At 39.3% G+C, this 14964-nt stretch overlaps 1 protein-coding gene across 2 annotated transcripts in view; it reads right to left on the bottom strand.

Annotated features, from left to right (window-relative positions):
- Positions 1 to 12334, bottom strand: part of LOC122806386 (leucine-rich repeat neuronal protein 2-like) — a 1426491-nt gene extending 1414157 nt beyond the window's left edge. For both annotated transcript variants that reach the window (XM_044076746.1, XM_044076747.1), the window contains exon 1: positions 11972 to 12334. The gene's annotated coding sequence lies outside the window, so the exon portion shown is untranslated. The remainder of the gene's footprint in view (positions 1 to 11971) is intronic.
- Between the last annotated feature and the right edge of the window lie 2630 nt (positions 12335 to 14964).

The raw sequence follows: 14964 nt of genomic DNA, 5'->3' as shown, positions 1-14964 counted from the left end.
AAATTTGCCTTCTTCCATCGACACTTCTACCTTGAGCATTATGCCTTATCTTGGTATCTTATGTTGTTATTACACAACCAGTTACTAGGAATTTGCATTTGCCCCTGAGAGACGTATAGTTTGGGTATATTTATTCTCCTCACCTACAAGATCATCTGCAAACACACACAATTTTCTACTAAGTATGACATTTATTCTTTTCTTACTGTTTTCAAATGAAAATGTGAGATCATATGTTTGATAATTATTCATTGTTATTGCACTCATTTGTAACTATGTAACTATATAGTTGACCAGTATCTGTTTGTGCATCTACCCAGTTAGCAAATGTGTATAAGTAAGGTACACAAATAATTAACTAAGTAACTAAATAAAACAAGTTAGTTACATAATCTGTGCACTATCTTAGTTAGCCATCCATAACAGGATCTCAGGAAAAAAAGATCCTCTGTTCCCCGAACTGTTTACATCAAAACCATAAGCCAGTGGTGTGCAAATATCTACAAGCCTGGGGTATTGAGCAAATGATACTCTCTGTATTTTACCTTCATTTGCTGCACAATCTTGCTCCTTTAAATTGCTAGACAAACTGCTGCTTAAAATATGCAGCACAGAAAAATTACATTTTCACATCTTTCCTCCTGTGGCAAATAATAAAGAATCAGGACCACCTGACAGAGCACAGTGCACTTCAGTAGCTCTTACAGTCCCCCTGCTTGCTGCATTGTGGTAACTCCAATCCTGTCTAAGTGACTAGCCATGACTACATCAGCATAATATTACAGAGCATTATGCATGGTCCATCAAGTTACTTTACTTACAATGAAAGATCTATATGACTGCCTGTATGAACACTGCACGCAGCCTTGTACATTAACTCTGCCTGGCTTCCCAATTTGCATGGTTATTTAGCTCCTGCAGGAAACATTTTTGTTATTAAACATTTGTTCTTTGAAACCTCGGCAGCAACTTATCTGTTCTATAAATATCTGACTCTTGGATGCCAATGTCCTCGGCCAGCTAAAGGGAATACAAGTGCATGTCTTAGGGGTTAGTTACTATCCTTTAGAGAGTAACAAAATGAAGGACAAAATGATTGACTTCAACAATTGGCTGAGCTTCTAGCGTCATTCTAAGGGGATCCAGTAACTGTCTGCCGGGGACGACATGGTCGACAGACCACCATGCTTTGTCAGAGATGGCCTGCACCTGTCATCCCTGGAATTCAGGATACTGGCTAAGGCTCTTGCCACCCCTATAGTGCCTTTTTTAGGCAAGGTTCAAATGACAAATTCACCACCATAACAGGAACAGGAAAGCAAAAACCGAGGGTAATGCTACTCAATGCAAGAAGTCTAAATCTCAAAATGCACTCCCTCGAGGCACTCTTTAAAATGGAGAACATCGATATCTGTGCAGTCACTGAGACCTAGTTCAAGGCTCCAGAGTGCTCTCCTGCATTACCAGGCTATAACTCATACCACACTTTTCGGCCATCTAACCTGGACCGGAACACCAAAGGTGGAGGTGTGTCCATATTCATTAAGGATATCCACACCTCCAGGCTAGTTGCTCAGCATAATGTATACGAGGTTATCCCAAGTGCAACTAACTCTGAGCAAAACTGAAGTCCATATTGTAGCTTGCTACAGATCCACCACCATGCCACAGGTTTCCCATTCCTCTTTTCTTCATATACTGGAAAATATTAGGGTTCAACCAAACACCCTAATAATGGGCAATTTCAACTACTCCACCATTAACTGGAAAAAACTACTCATGTATCAACTCCTTCATTCAACGCTTTCTAGAATTCATAAATTCCAATGTCCATACCCCTACCAGGGACAACAATATCCTAGACCTAGTCATTACCAACATGAGTGACTGGTGTTCCACACCTGAAGTCAACTCCTCGTTGGTCAGATCTGACCATAAGCTAATCACCCTAGATATCCACATCCCACCCCCACCCCTCATTATGGAAACCATGGCAAAAATTATCTCCAAAACCAACTTCAAGCTTTGTAAGACAGAAGTGGCGAATTTCATGACACCCATGCAGATGGACAATACAGTTACGACTGCTGAATCCTACACAAATGTACTGTATAAGCACTTACATATGCTGGATTAACTTGCTGTCAACAATGGTGATCACCAGGAAAATTCCATGATCGATGAGGTACGCAGTGCATGGATTGTGCTATCCTGAACAAAACCAATACACTATCCTCCAAAAACAGGAAGCCAATCTGGTGGTCACCCACCATAAACAAACTCTACAACAGAAGGAAGAAACTGTTTCAAAAGAGAGTAAAATCCCATGAGTGGAGAAGCTCCCTGGTCAGCCTCAGTAAGAAGCTAAGATCCCTTATAAGATCCTCCAAAGCTACCTACGAAAACAAATTTGCCACTGATTCTAAGGACAACCACAAAGCATTCTATAGCTATGTCAGGGATCTCAATGGCAGCACCCAGACAGACCTGACCTATTCTCATTCTCCAGCATCAACAGCACAGCCCAGACCTCTTCTATAGCAATGTCAGGAAATCAAATGCAACTTCTATGGCAGCTATAGCAGCATGTCAGCAATCAATGGCAGCACACAGACCCATGACCTATTCTATAGCATGTCAGCCCAGACCAGACCAGCACCATGTCTATAGCATCATAAGGAGCTCAATGGCAGCACAGACCTATTTCATAGCAGCAATGTCAGGGATCAATGCAGGCACCACCTATTATTCTATAGCAATCCCAGATGGCACCACAGAGCCCAGACCTACATGTCAGGGATGGTCAATGGCAGCACCCAGACCATTCTATAGCATGTCAGGGATGCTCAATGGGAGCACCATGGCAGAGCTATATTCTAGCATGTCAGGGGATCTCAATGGCAGCACAGACTATTCTATAGCATGTCAGGGATCTCAATGGCAGCACCCAGACCTATTCTATAGCATGTCAGGGATCTCAATGGCAGCACCCAGACCTATTCTATAGCATGTCAGGGATCTCAATGGCAGCACCCAGATCTGCTCTGAGTTACAGCACAATGGCATGAAAATTACAGAACCAACTGATGTTGCCAACATCCTGACAGATGGGTTCAATGCTAACTTTACCCCCCTCTCACACTCTAAAGGGCCCATATCTATACAGGAAGAATGCAGAGTCCCTGTAATCGCAACTACGCAGCTAAAAGCTGCACTCGCTAAAGCCAAAAACACAGCATCCATGGGACCGGACAACACCCCAGGCTGCGTTTTACATGAACTTCAGAATGAACTGGCTCCCCACCTAAGCACCATGTTCAATCATAGCCTCACATCAGGCTTTGTGCCCACTAAATGGCACACAGCAACAGTTATCCTACTCCACAAAGGGGGAGCCACCACTGATCCAGGGAATTATCACCCTATTAGCCTGACGAGCCTGGTCTGTAAGACCATGGAGCGTACCATCATGGAACTCATAAACAAAGACATTGATAACCTCCAAACTCTGGACCCCACCCAGTTTGAGTTTGTGAAAGACAGATCATGCCTCCTGAACCTAATTGAGTTTTTGAGGCAGTCACCTAAGCTGTAGATGAGGGCAAGGTGGTTTGCACAACCTATCTTGACCTCGCCAAGGCTTTCGACACCATCACCTATTCTGGAATTATAGATAAACTCACTAAACTAGGTATAAATCCTTACGTCACAAGATGGGTTGGCAACTGGCTTACTGACAGAGCCAACACTGTAAAAGTTGCAGACTCCAAATCTGACTTCAAACCAGTGACAAGTGGAGTACCACAGGGTTCAGTCCTGGGACCTCTACTGTTTTGTATCTACTTCTCTGAAGTACAGGCTAACACAGAAGGCCTTTGGCTAATGAAGTTTGCAGATCACTGCAATCTAAGAGCCATAGTCAAGTTCCCAAATGATGTGGACATCCTACCGAAGGGCCACACTGAGTCAGATGCCTGGTGTCAGAGCCATGGCCTCAAGCTCAATGCAAAAAAGTGCATTGTCATCCCCTTTGGTAAAAACTCTGTACCCATGAACTACCACATAAGCAGCAGTCTACTTAACATCGAATGTGCGATAAAAGACCTTGGGACACAGGTGGACAGTTGTCTCTCCTTTGATAATCACACCGTCACAGTAGTCAGGAAATCCTTCTCTGTGGCACAACTCATCACAAAAGGGTTCTCATCCAGGAAAAAAGAGGTCATTGTTCCCCTCTACTCGACACTCATTAGACCCATTATAGAGTACAATGCCCCTTTTGGAATGTACCTCACAATTTGCAGCAGCTGGAAATGCCACAGAAGTACCTCACAAAGAGGATTACTGTCCTCAAACAGATGCCCTACACTGACCGTCTCAAAAAAACTTCAGCTTTACTCCATAGCATATCGCCTACTCTGAGGTGATCTCTGCCTATCATATAAAGTTATGTCAAACCCAGAGCTGTTGGACATGCTGCACCTAAAGAAATCCCAATCCATCCGAGCTACATGCTCTAGGGACCTAAACCTTGTCACCACAATAAACAGGGCATGCTGGAGGGATAGATTCCTGTCCCACAGACTTCCCATACTCTGGAACAAGCTACCCATCTATGTCAATCAAAGTTCCTCATTAGCACTCTTCAAGAAAAATATTGATGAGTGGATGGGAAATAGGAAATACACCCCAGAGATCACTTATGTGGCTCTACTTGACAGGGGCACAGGAAAATAACTTTCTTGGGTGGCTTAAGCCAGTGAACTTTGTTGACTAGGCTTACATAGACCCTTGGGCCAATAGCCTAGTCTTTACCTATGAACATATGTAGCTTTGTGCTTTGGGCACCTATATTATGACAGACAACAAAGCAGGACATTATGCAACAGATCAGAGAAAAAATTGGTTTGGGATGGTATAATGGGTTTAGAGTTTGGTGCACTGCTGTTGTGTCCTTTTGAGACTTTTGCTGAGAAAAGGAAAAAGTAGTCATAAGGGGCACACGCACACATACATACATGCCTGTGATTGCATACTCATGGAAGATCTCTGAATGTCTATTTGTACACTGTGTATTCCTATACCCACCATTCCAGTCTGTCTATCATCTGCTATAAAGTTTGCAGGGATGTTCCTTAACTGGCCTTTTATCTATCAAACTGTAGTCAAACACACACACACACACACACACACACGCACACACGCACACACACACACACACACACACACACACACACACACACACACACGCACACACGCACACGCACACACATTGGAGACAGGTACTAAGTGTTTTTTGGCCACAACCATAACTGAAGGCTTGTGAGGAAGCAGTTGGATGTGGCAAAATCTAACTGAGAACTGTAATCACTCAACTGCTAATTATCCAAGGTGGTACAAAATGGAGCAGATTACCTGACTGATGGATTTACTTTTTGTTGCTGGGTTATTCTTGCTAGGCCAGCAATGCTGCAGTAGATGACATTTTTAGGATAACACTGGTTTGTCCACTTTGTCAGTCCATTTGCACAAACTAAGATATCATACACCTTTTACAACTTCTGAATAAACTCTCTCTAGATTAACTTGCAAGGTTCTATTGCGTATTAACCATATATGAAGTAGATGGTTCCCTATTGAAATGTCAGCACTCGAAATGCCGAGTGATGAAAAGCCAAAAAAAAAAAAAAAAAGACTGAAAACACAGGAAAGGAATGCATCTTGAAAATCACTCTTCTGCTTAAAACCTCTGTTTGCAGGAGATCCAAACTTCTCCTGCATCCCCCCATGAGGGGGGAAAGGCCCTCCAAATTTCCTAAAGTTATATACACCAACTCTTAGATCATCCTGTCTTGGAGGAAAGGGAATATTCCATGAAATGACATATCGGACTTAATATACAAGTCTAATCTTTCGTTCAGTCTTTGCATTTTGGGACTCGCTCTAGCAGGTCCCAATATTTCAAATACTTACCAAAGTGGATATTAAAGACCTCCTTGAAGGCTGTTTTAGTCGAAGCACCAGAGTGTGCTATTAAAAACTTACTTTGGATTTTCACAGGCCTTGTGATTTTATATTCCTTCAATCTTTCCATCTTGAAAGATTATACTGATATGCTAGCAACTCAGATTCATTTGCATAGATAAAAATCTGTGCTTACTGTTTGCAGCCACCCTTCTGACTGGAAATCTTCTCCAAACTGGAAACAGTATTTTATTTTCCAGTTTTTTTTTTTTGTTTGTTTGTTTTTTGTTTTTTTATGTATTGTACCTATTTCTATTTTTTACTAGAAGCAATAGTTCCTCATTTTTTATCTGAGTCTACATATTATATTTCTAAATTCCATAGCTCTTAACTTCTATGCCAAAAGTATGGGAGTACAAAGACACAAAATCACAGACAATTTTTAAATATTACTTCAATTCATTTTAAAAAGTTAATGTAACAACCGGTTCTGTATCAGCATTTATTTTCTGAAAGATGGTAAAAATAAAATTATAATTTCAAGCATTGTGACTCTCCTTAAACGTCATTGATTTAATAAATAAACAGAATATTTGCAGGATAAAGCACAGATATAAGGGAAAAATCAGTGACAGTTGAAAGGAATGATTAATTCCCTGTTTTGAGTTATGTCTTCACTGACCTCATCCTACCCGTATGCTTTTCTCTTTCAGGGAAGGAACTTTATAACATACCAGTATGGTTGTATCTTCATTTTCCAAACTACACAATCATCTAACTGCAAAGCAAATCTGAGTTTCTTATGACACCCCATACTTCCTGTCAACTGTTTTGCCACCTTAAAGTACCATGCTGTGGTTCTTTGGTTATTTAACACTTCATTACTTTATTATCAATGTCATATCTGCCCTATAAGCTATATTATATGTTTGACTCTACCATTTTTGTCTTTAGTAATTATATTTAACTTTATAAATGTGTGATTAACTTGAAACCAGTTCTTGCTAATTAGGTCCATGTTACACGAAAAATTTATGCACACGTCACACACACACACACACACACACACACACACACACACACACACACACACACACACACACACACACACACACGCACGCACATGTGAATGCACACAACTCATGCACATACTGCTACTGACAGTTGAAGAAACAGTCCTGCAAAATAGTAATACAGCTTCTTATAGAAATCTAGTCCAAACCTAAAAAAAAAAAAATGATACCTTCCTGTAGAGAACCGAATATAAGTGTAATGACCACTACATCACTCTAAATGACAACAAAATCTTTTAAGTCACTAATTCTGTCTGAGGCTTTCCAATTGTAAGGAAATATGAAATTAAGATAGAAGTATCTTTATGCATGAAACATCTAATCTTGGTACAATTGTTTTTAAACACATTAATCTGTGGATGAGAAATTTCTTTTCTAGACAGCATGAGGCATTATACGCATAACAGATGAGCCTGGACATGACAGAAATCATATGCTGAGCTCTACTACATGCAACCTTCAGCAAACTGTGTGCAAAATATTCAGATATCTATTAAAAATACATAGCAAGGTTCAGTAAGACATAATAGCAAAGAAGACAAACCAATCGAGTAAAGAGACAAGCTTCTCCCTGCTTGGTCAAAGGTTATTCTGTACAGCATTTCTAGTAAATACCATAATGAGGAGACCATTAGGGAAAACGCCAGGCCTTGCCTACAGCACTATGTATCAGGCTGAGCACAGGCAGTCTTGAGACAGCAAGCTAGTCACTACAACTACCTTGGGGTATTACAAATGTGTCAATTATAAAACTCATTATCCAGAATGTAGCACAATTAGTTGGTTTACAGCTAGTCCTCTAGTGTTAGTAAATAGACTTTGTCAGATAAAACAAGCACCAAATCTTTCTTCATCCATCAAACATTAATTTTCAGTTTAGTTTACCTAGCAGCCACTGGGTCACTCAGCTGTTAGTCACAATGCAGAAATGTTTTCAGGAAAGACAGGTAGCAGAATTTCGACTTATCAGTTTTCTAGGTACCTAATCCTTGGCAATGGCATGACAGAATATGTTTTTCATTTATTAACCACGTAGGTCTGTCACAACCATTTATAGATTCATGGTATATGAAAAGAGGATGGGGGATTGCAATACAAGTGTATGCTGTTTAGTAAGCTCCAGTAGTTACTATGAATCTGAGAATTCAAGGATGATGAGGCATCCAGAAAAAAACCTATACAGCTATTCTGTCTAGAGAGTGCTGTTTAAAAGGAATAAGTGCCAGTACTCCAGGATAATACAAGGACAATTCAGATAACTACTTCACTTACAGCTGGTGTAAGGCACCATTTCTTTATTTGGTATAAAGAAGGTAGAGGTTAATCTTCCTCCTTCATCCCAACAATGTTGCCCGACAGAGTTCAGCTTATCCCTTCTCCGAAGACTTTATAAGTGCTCAGCTTTTAAAATTAGGGATGTCCTGGAATGTATCTCATATAGCAGTCTTTACTTATAAGGCAATCACAAGAAGTGAACCTCAGTACAGCTGTAATGTTGAATACAAAACTTAAATGTTGCTGTTGCTGAATTTAGAGTAATACCCTGGAACCACTGATAATGCACTTTGATTGGTATTGTAAGTATATTAGAAACAAATTCATGTGGAAGTACAGACTATGTTTAGTAGATGTGGGTTATTATGGCACATCCTAAGAGACCTGTGTGTAACTGTTCTAACCCCCATCTTTCATGCACTTCCCCTCTGAGCAGACATCATAACGAAACAATATTTTCACATAGTTTTAAGCAACAGCTAGATCTGCACAGAGTACTTTTTAAAGTGTTTTTTAATATAACACATTTATTCTAATGTAGTACAAAAAGTTAGCATCAGTATCTAAAAGCCTCTAACAGAGAAATCATTGAAGACGCTTTAGCATATCATGTGGATGAATCTGCTGTTCTATGTATGTACCTCATCTAAAGATCTTTCTAGCAGTGCAACAGCAAAAGTGCCATTGTACAATATGTTTTATAAAGTCCAAAGATGGTTATATATAACATTGTTTTTATGTGCAATACAGGACCTACTACAAACTAACGTAAACATACTGAATAATAATTTTAGAATATTAAAAATTACTACCCAACAAAGAGTAACAAAAGGACAGAGATGACAGAGAAACAGAGTAATGAAATGGCAGCAAAATTTAAAAACTGCATGGCAGACATATCGGCAACATGTGTGTGTGTGTGTGTGTGTGTGTGTGTGTGTGTGTGTGTGTGTGTGTGTGTGTGTGTGTATGTGTGTGCGTGTGTGTGTGTGCGTGTGTCTGTGTGTGTGTGTGTGTGTATGTGTGTGTGTGTGTGTGTGTGTGTGTGTGTGTGTATGTGTATGCCCACACATGTTCAATTAAGTTATATATCATTAAAAGTGTAGGAATATACCCTGAAACAAAGAATATGGACTTTTTCAAAAAGTCCTGATCATTTGGACTGAATCAGAGAAAAGCACCATGGTTAGTCAAAATGAGAAGGGCCTTCTGGAAGAAAAAACATGCTGTCAGGGAATTCTGAGCATTTGTAACTGCTACTGTAATTAAACTCAAACCTGTGCAATTTTTTTTCTCAGCTTGTAAATTTTCATGCTAGAAAGGAAATGTTTCTTCATTATGTTTTTTTTTTTTTTTTTTTTTTTTTTTGCAAACAAGCATGAGGCAGTCAAACAACACTTTTCAATGCAGTCAAACAACACTTTTCTGCAATGCTACCATTTCATGAAACTACAGCTATGACATTTTTACATAACACACTTTTTAAATCAATGGTATACATCTAGTGTTTGCTGTTCATATTGTATATGTAAGCTGCATATATAGGTTATTTCCTTCCTCTTCCTTACATACAGACAAACTGAACAGTCTGTCTACTGGATACGTACTTTTCTTTGCTATATTCTGTTACAGACCTCTGATTGCTCATAGTTTTGTAAATGCACTGCTTTAAAGCTCAGGTTAACAGCTCCTGCCTGTATATGTGTAAATGCCGATTCTCTTCTGCTTCTTATTATAATTCTCCTGGTCCACCATGCCAGACAGCAAATGTCTAGTAAGCTCTCCTGGTTACCAAAGTCAGTCAACAAAACAATGTGCACTGTATTTATCTGGCTAAAACAGTAGCCATAGCAACAGGTGTGCATGGGTAAAGGATGATGCACTATGTTTAACAATAATATAGTTCATGTAAGTAAAATGAGGATGGGAAGTGCATACTGTATGTTTCTGCCTAATAACATATTCACTTTCAGGTATATGACTCCCTACAGGCCATTAGCACTTTCTAGAGCCTCAGCAGTAATTCACGAGCAATGCTTTTCAATGGTGGTTTATTTTAAGTAAACCTCTTTTTTCCCTGTAACAGTTCTCAATTACATGAATACAGGTGTTGAATTCACCTCTCCCCATGGACTCAACTGTACTTTCTTTGTGTCCTAGTAGGGGTGGTCATACTTGACACGGTCAGTAAATTATCCATCTAATTATAGTATCTTCCATCTACTCATTTGATAACGCCTGAGCCTTCAATGTTTCTGGTACCACTGGTGTCCTGCAGTTATAGGGGCTTAGTTGGTGTGTGGATTTCAGATGAGTGCCCAGAGCAGGACTAAGTCAACCCCTGTGTGTTCCATCAGTGAAGGATGCCTTCCTGCCATGGTGGCTTACTTCTGGCTATACATGTTTATTCATCATACCTCTCAAGTGTCCAGATTTTTCCCAGAATGTCCAGATTTTTGCCTTATAATGTTGATATATTCCTCATAAAATTTTGATTTTTTGGCAAAACCCTGGCAAACCATTGAGACTGAAGTCAGAAAATAATGGCAGATGTTTGAGTTTCAGACTTCATACACTTCAGAAAATCCATGTTAACAACAAAACAGCTATTCTGTCAATTGTGTGTCCCTGATTATGGGCTTTTGTCCCCCCCCTTTATTTATGCCTTTGACCATATTTCTTGCTCAAAGATGCTGACAGGTATGTTATTCATTCATGAGACAGCACAGTTACCTAATGCACAATCCTGTCTCAGTCCTAGAACTTGACAAGCTCTTTCAGGGTGCCTTTCAGGATGCATTGGTTATGAAGTTCAGGTATTACTAACCCATAAACCAAAATGTTATTTGGCAAGGAAGTTGCAGCTATGATTTAATATAATAAAGAACAGGAATCTGGTGCCACTATCCTGCAGTAAAAGATCCTTGTAATACATTTTGGATAAGTTTATCATGCTTATATGAACCTCTTTCTCTGTATATGATTGTGGTTATCTCCTTGGCTTGGTGATCCCCATATATAGGTGCATTGTATGTCTTTTCACTTAGCCATACATTTCTATATTTGTCTCCTAGGTTTGCCACTTCTATATTTTTTTCCTTTCTTTCTGTATGTCTGTTTAATGATTATGGCAAACCTGCTGCAGTTGTCACATGAGACTGTATTTATGCATGTATCTTTATCTGTCCATCTCTCTATCTATCTAGCTAACTATCAGTCTATCTAACTAACCTCTCTGTTCCCCTCAGTGGCAGTATCTGTCTCATATGGCCTATACAACACTTCGATTTTCATCTTCACATCAGCTTTTTCATTGGCAGTGTGATGGTTAAAAACAGTTCAGTGTGATAACTTCAATAAATACATTTTGAAATAATAAGATGCAATCCCAAAATCCGTTTTATGTGGAAGGTAATTCCCTCATTGAATGCTATACATTATTTTCATTTATTTCATTAAAAAATGAAAAAAATCATGAAACAGTCTGCTTCTGACTGCTATTTTCAACATTTATAATGCTATATTTATCACTTCTGTTTCCGATGTGCTAGGAAGTATAAACAATTAAATAAATAAAAATCAAAACTGCTTCATACTACTGCAAATAAACAGATTTAAAAAATACCCAGTAAAGGTAAAACTGTAAAGGTGAGACTTACCATTTGTATAAGATGGGCTGCGTATCTCTTTTTCTCTCTCTCGTCTTTCACTCCTAGTACAGATGATGCTTCAACAACCCTTTGCCTGGCTCAGAGAAGAATCACACCACACACTATCTCCTTCTTGAGTCTTATAACAAACAAATACTGCTGTCTGCAGGCTAATACAAAGGAAAAGATGTATCTTGTGTGCTGCTTTTTCTTTCCGTTAATAGACAGGCAAGCAAGCAAGCAAGCTGAGATTTCCAGTTATTTCTCTCTCTCTCTCTCTTTTTCCTTTTCCCTGGTTTATGTCATTTCTCTTTCAGTTCCTGGAGGAGGCAGTAGGGCTGTCAGTCTACCCACTCAGTTCTCCTTTGTAATTGCATGGTTCTGGCTGATCTAGAGCCCTCCCCTAACTACTGGAGCCCCGTCACCATGCCACCCACTGCCTAGTAGCTGTCATTAACCCCTTGGGAACCAAGCTAATGCTTTGAAAAAAAGTGGAAGGGCATTTTCACAGCCCACTAAAGCTGCAGCCTGTAATAGTCAACTGTTTGAAAGCTAGACTTTTTTTTTCCTCCTCACCACACTACTTTGAAAGAAACACTATCGCATGGCTATATCTGATACACTAACCAGTCACTGTACAAATTCAGAATATCAGTCAGAAAAGGTCAAAGCTTCTGTGACCTGAATACACATTTGTAGTAGATCTTCTGGGAATCTGTTAAGAAATGATTCAAGAGTGCTCTTCAAAAGGAGTGGAGATCAGTGGGGCTCAGCTGGGACCAGATGCACTACTCTACTTCTCTAGGAGCTTAACGGGTATGCCAGTTTCCAGAGAAACACACGTGGCACATTTGTTTGTGCTGATAACTTGTGAACTGCTGGAATATGAAGTACCAAGTGTGCACTTATGACATAAACAGGTATCTGTCCTAGGTAGAATGAGAAATTGCATGGTGTCTCTTTTGACACATGCACCTCCTTTTATCTATGTCTGCCTTGGATGAACTGTCATAAGTAAAAAGCTTCTTCTCATGTGACAGCTACAGCAGGGTGCCATAATCAGTAAAGAAGTTATGTCTTCTGGCTGATACTTGGCGGGATGGAACCACAGCCCACATGTAACTCACTTCTCCTAATCGATTTGTCCCTTCGTTCTGTGTGCAAATTGGACTAAGCTATACGTCATCCTGTGTGTGTGTGTGTGTGTGTGTGTGTGTGTGTGTGTGTGTGTGTGTGTGTGTGTGTGTGTGTGTGTGTGTGTGTGTGTGTGCGCGTGTGTGTACATCTGTACATGTGAGTGAGCATAGCCCCATTTCCTACATCATGAATGGAATAAGGAAGGAGATATTGCACATTAACAAGATGTTGCTCAACAAAGTTCCCATGAACTCACAAAACTGCAATCATTACATACCTCTAAACTGTATAGGTTCATATTCTCCAAAATTGTAATAAACAACCACCCTAGTTATAAAAGTACATATTGAAAAAGAACTGCAGAAACTGGATTCAAACAAAGCACAGGGAGGAGAGGAGACAGAATTAGTAACAATGACCTGAGAACACTTCAGGAAGAACTTACAGTACCGTTATATCTATTATTCTTTAGGTCATAAAAATATGAGGAAATTCCTCAAGATTGAAGACATGCACTTATTAAGCCTGTCTTTAAGGGGCATGGGAGTAGGACTAACCCAGAATCATATAGACCCTTTAGCCTGCGTTCATGTTCTAGAAAAATAATGGAGAAGGTAATATTGGATAAGTTATTGTCAGAACTGGATAGGTTGGGACTTGAAACCATATATCAGCATGCATATATTGAAAACAGATCTATTACCACCTGCAACATGATGTTCTATCACAATATAATAACAGCTATGAATGAAAAATTGTGCTGTGATGTAATTTATATAGATTTAACTCAAGCATTTGACAGGGTCATACACAAAACACTGATCAATAAATTAGTGCAACTAGGTATTGATGTACTCTTGATAAGATGGATAGCTGCATGGCTTACAAATAGCATATGGTAAGTATCATACAGCAACTGGTCAGGTTAATTCCTTGGTTACAGTTAGGGTGTCCCACAGGACTCTGTCCTAGGCCCTTACTTGTTTAGATTGTATCTTTCAGACCTAACATTTTCATCTGAGGTGTTCTACAGTCTATATGCAGATGACGTGAAATTGGGTAAACTGATAACGTGTTACTGATAAGGCATGTCTGCAAAATAACTTGATGAAATTGACCATTTGGGCACAGGAGAATAATATGCTGATAAATACATAAAAAACTAAGCATATAAGATTTGGGAGACATAAATTGAAAGGTGGATATTTAGTACAGCAAACAGTGATTGAAACTCTGGACTCATTTAAGGACCTGGGTATATGGGTAGATTCAGCTATGAGTATTTCTAATCATGTCAACCAATTGGTTAATGATCATTATAGAACTATAGGTTGTATAAAAAGATTTATAAAGTCTAGGAAATCAAAAATAATGAAGTCATTGTTTGTTAGTTACATCAGACCCAATCTTGAGTATGGAATAACAATATGGAAACCCTGTAAGAAAACAAGCATGAGTCAACCGGAAAGAGTACAGTGGAAATATACCAAGGGCATCCATGGATTTGAAAGTTTACGTTATTATGAAAGAATAAAAGATCTGAACTTGTACAGTGTCTCTTACAGATATCTAAGAGGAGATCTTATTCAGGTATATAGGGCATTCAAAGACAAATACCACTGAGAGTGTTTGGGGTTATCAAAAAGTACTAGAGAGTCATTAGACAACCTTTGTAGAAGATTCTATAGGAATGAGAAGTGTACTGACTGGTTCTCTGCAGAGTAGCCGATGCATGGAACAGACTACCAAATTACATTAAAATAAGTACTAATTTAGATATTTTTAAGAACAGCCTGGACACTTATTATGGGAACAAGTGTTTTGATATATTGGCAAGCTAGAAGGGCATTAATGCCCGTGCTTGA

The sequence above is a fragment of the Protopterus annectens genome, chromosome 7.part0 (assembly GCF_019279795.1).
Source record: "Protopterus annectens isolate FY-2018-M chromosome 7.part0, PAN1.0, whole genome shotgun sequence".
Lineage (NCBI taxonomy): Eukaryota > Metazoa > Chordata > Ceratodontiformes > Protopteridae > Protopterus > Protopterus annectens.
The sequence above is the reverse complement of the archived record's forward strand: the minus strand, read 5'-3'. Positions and strand labels throughout refer to the sequence as shown.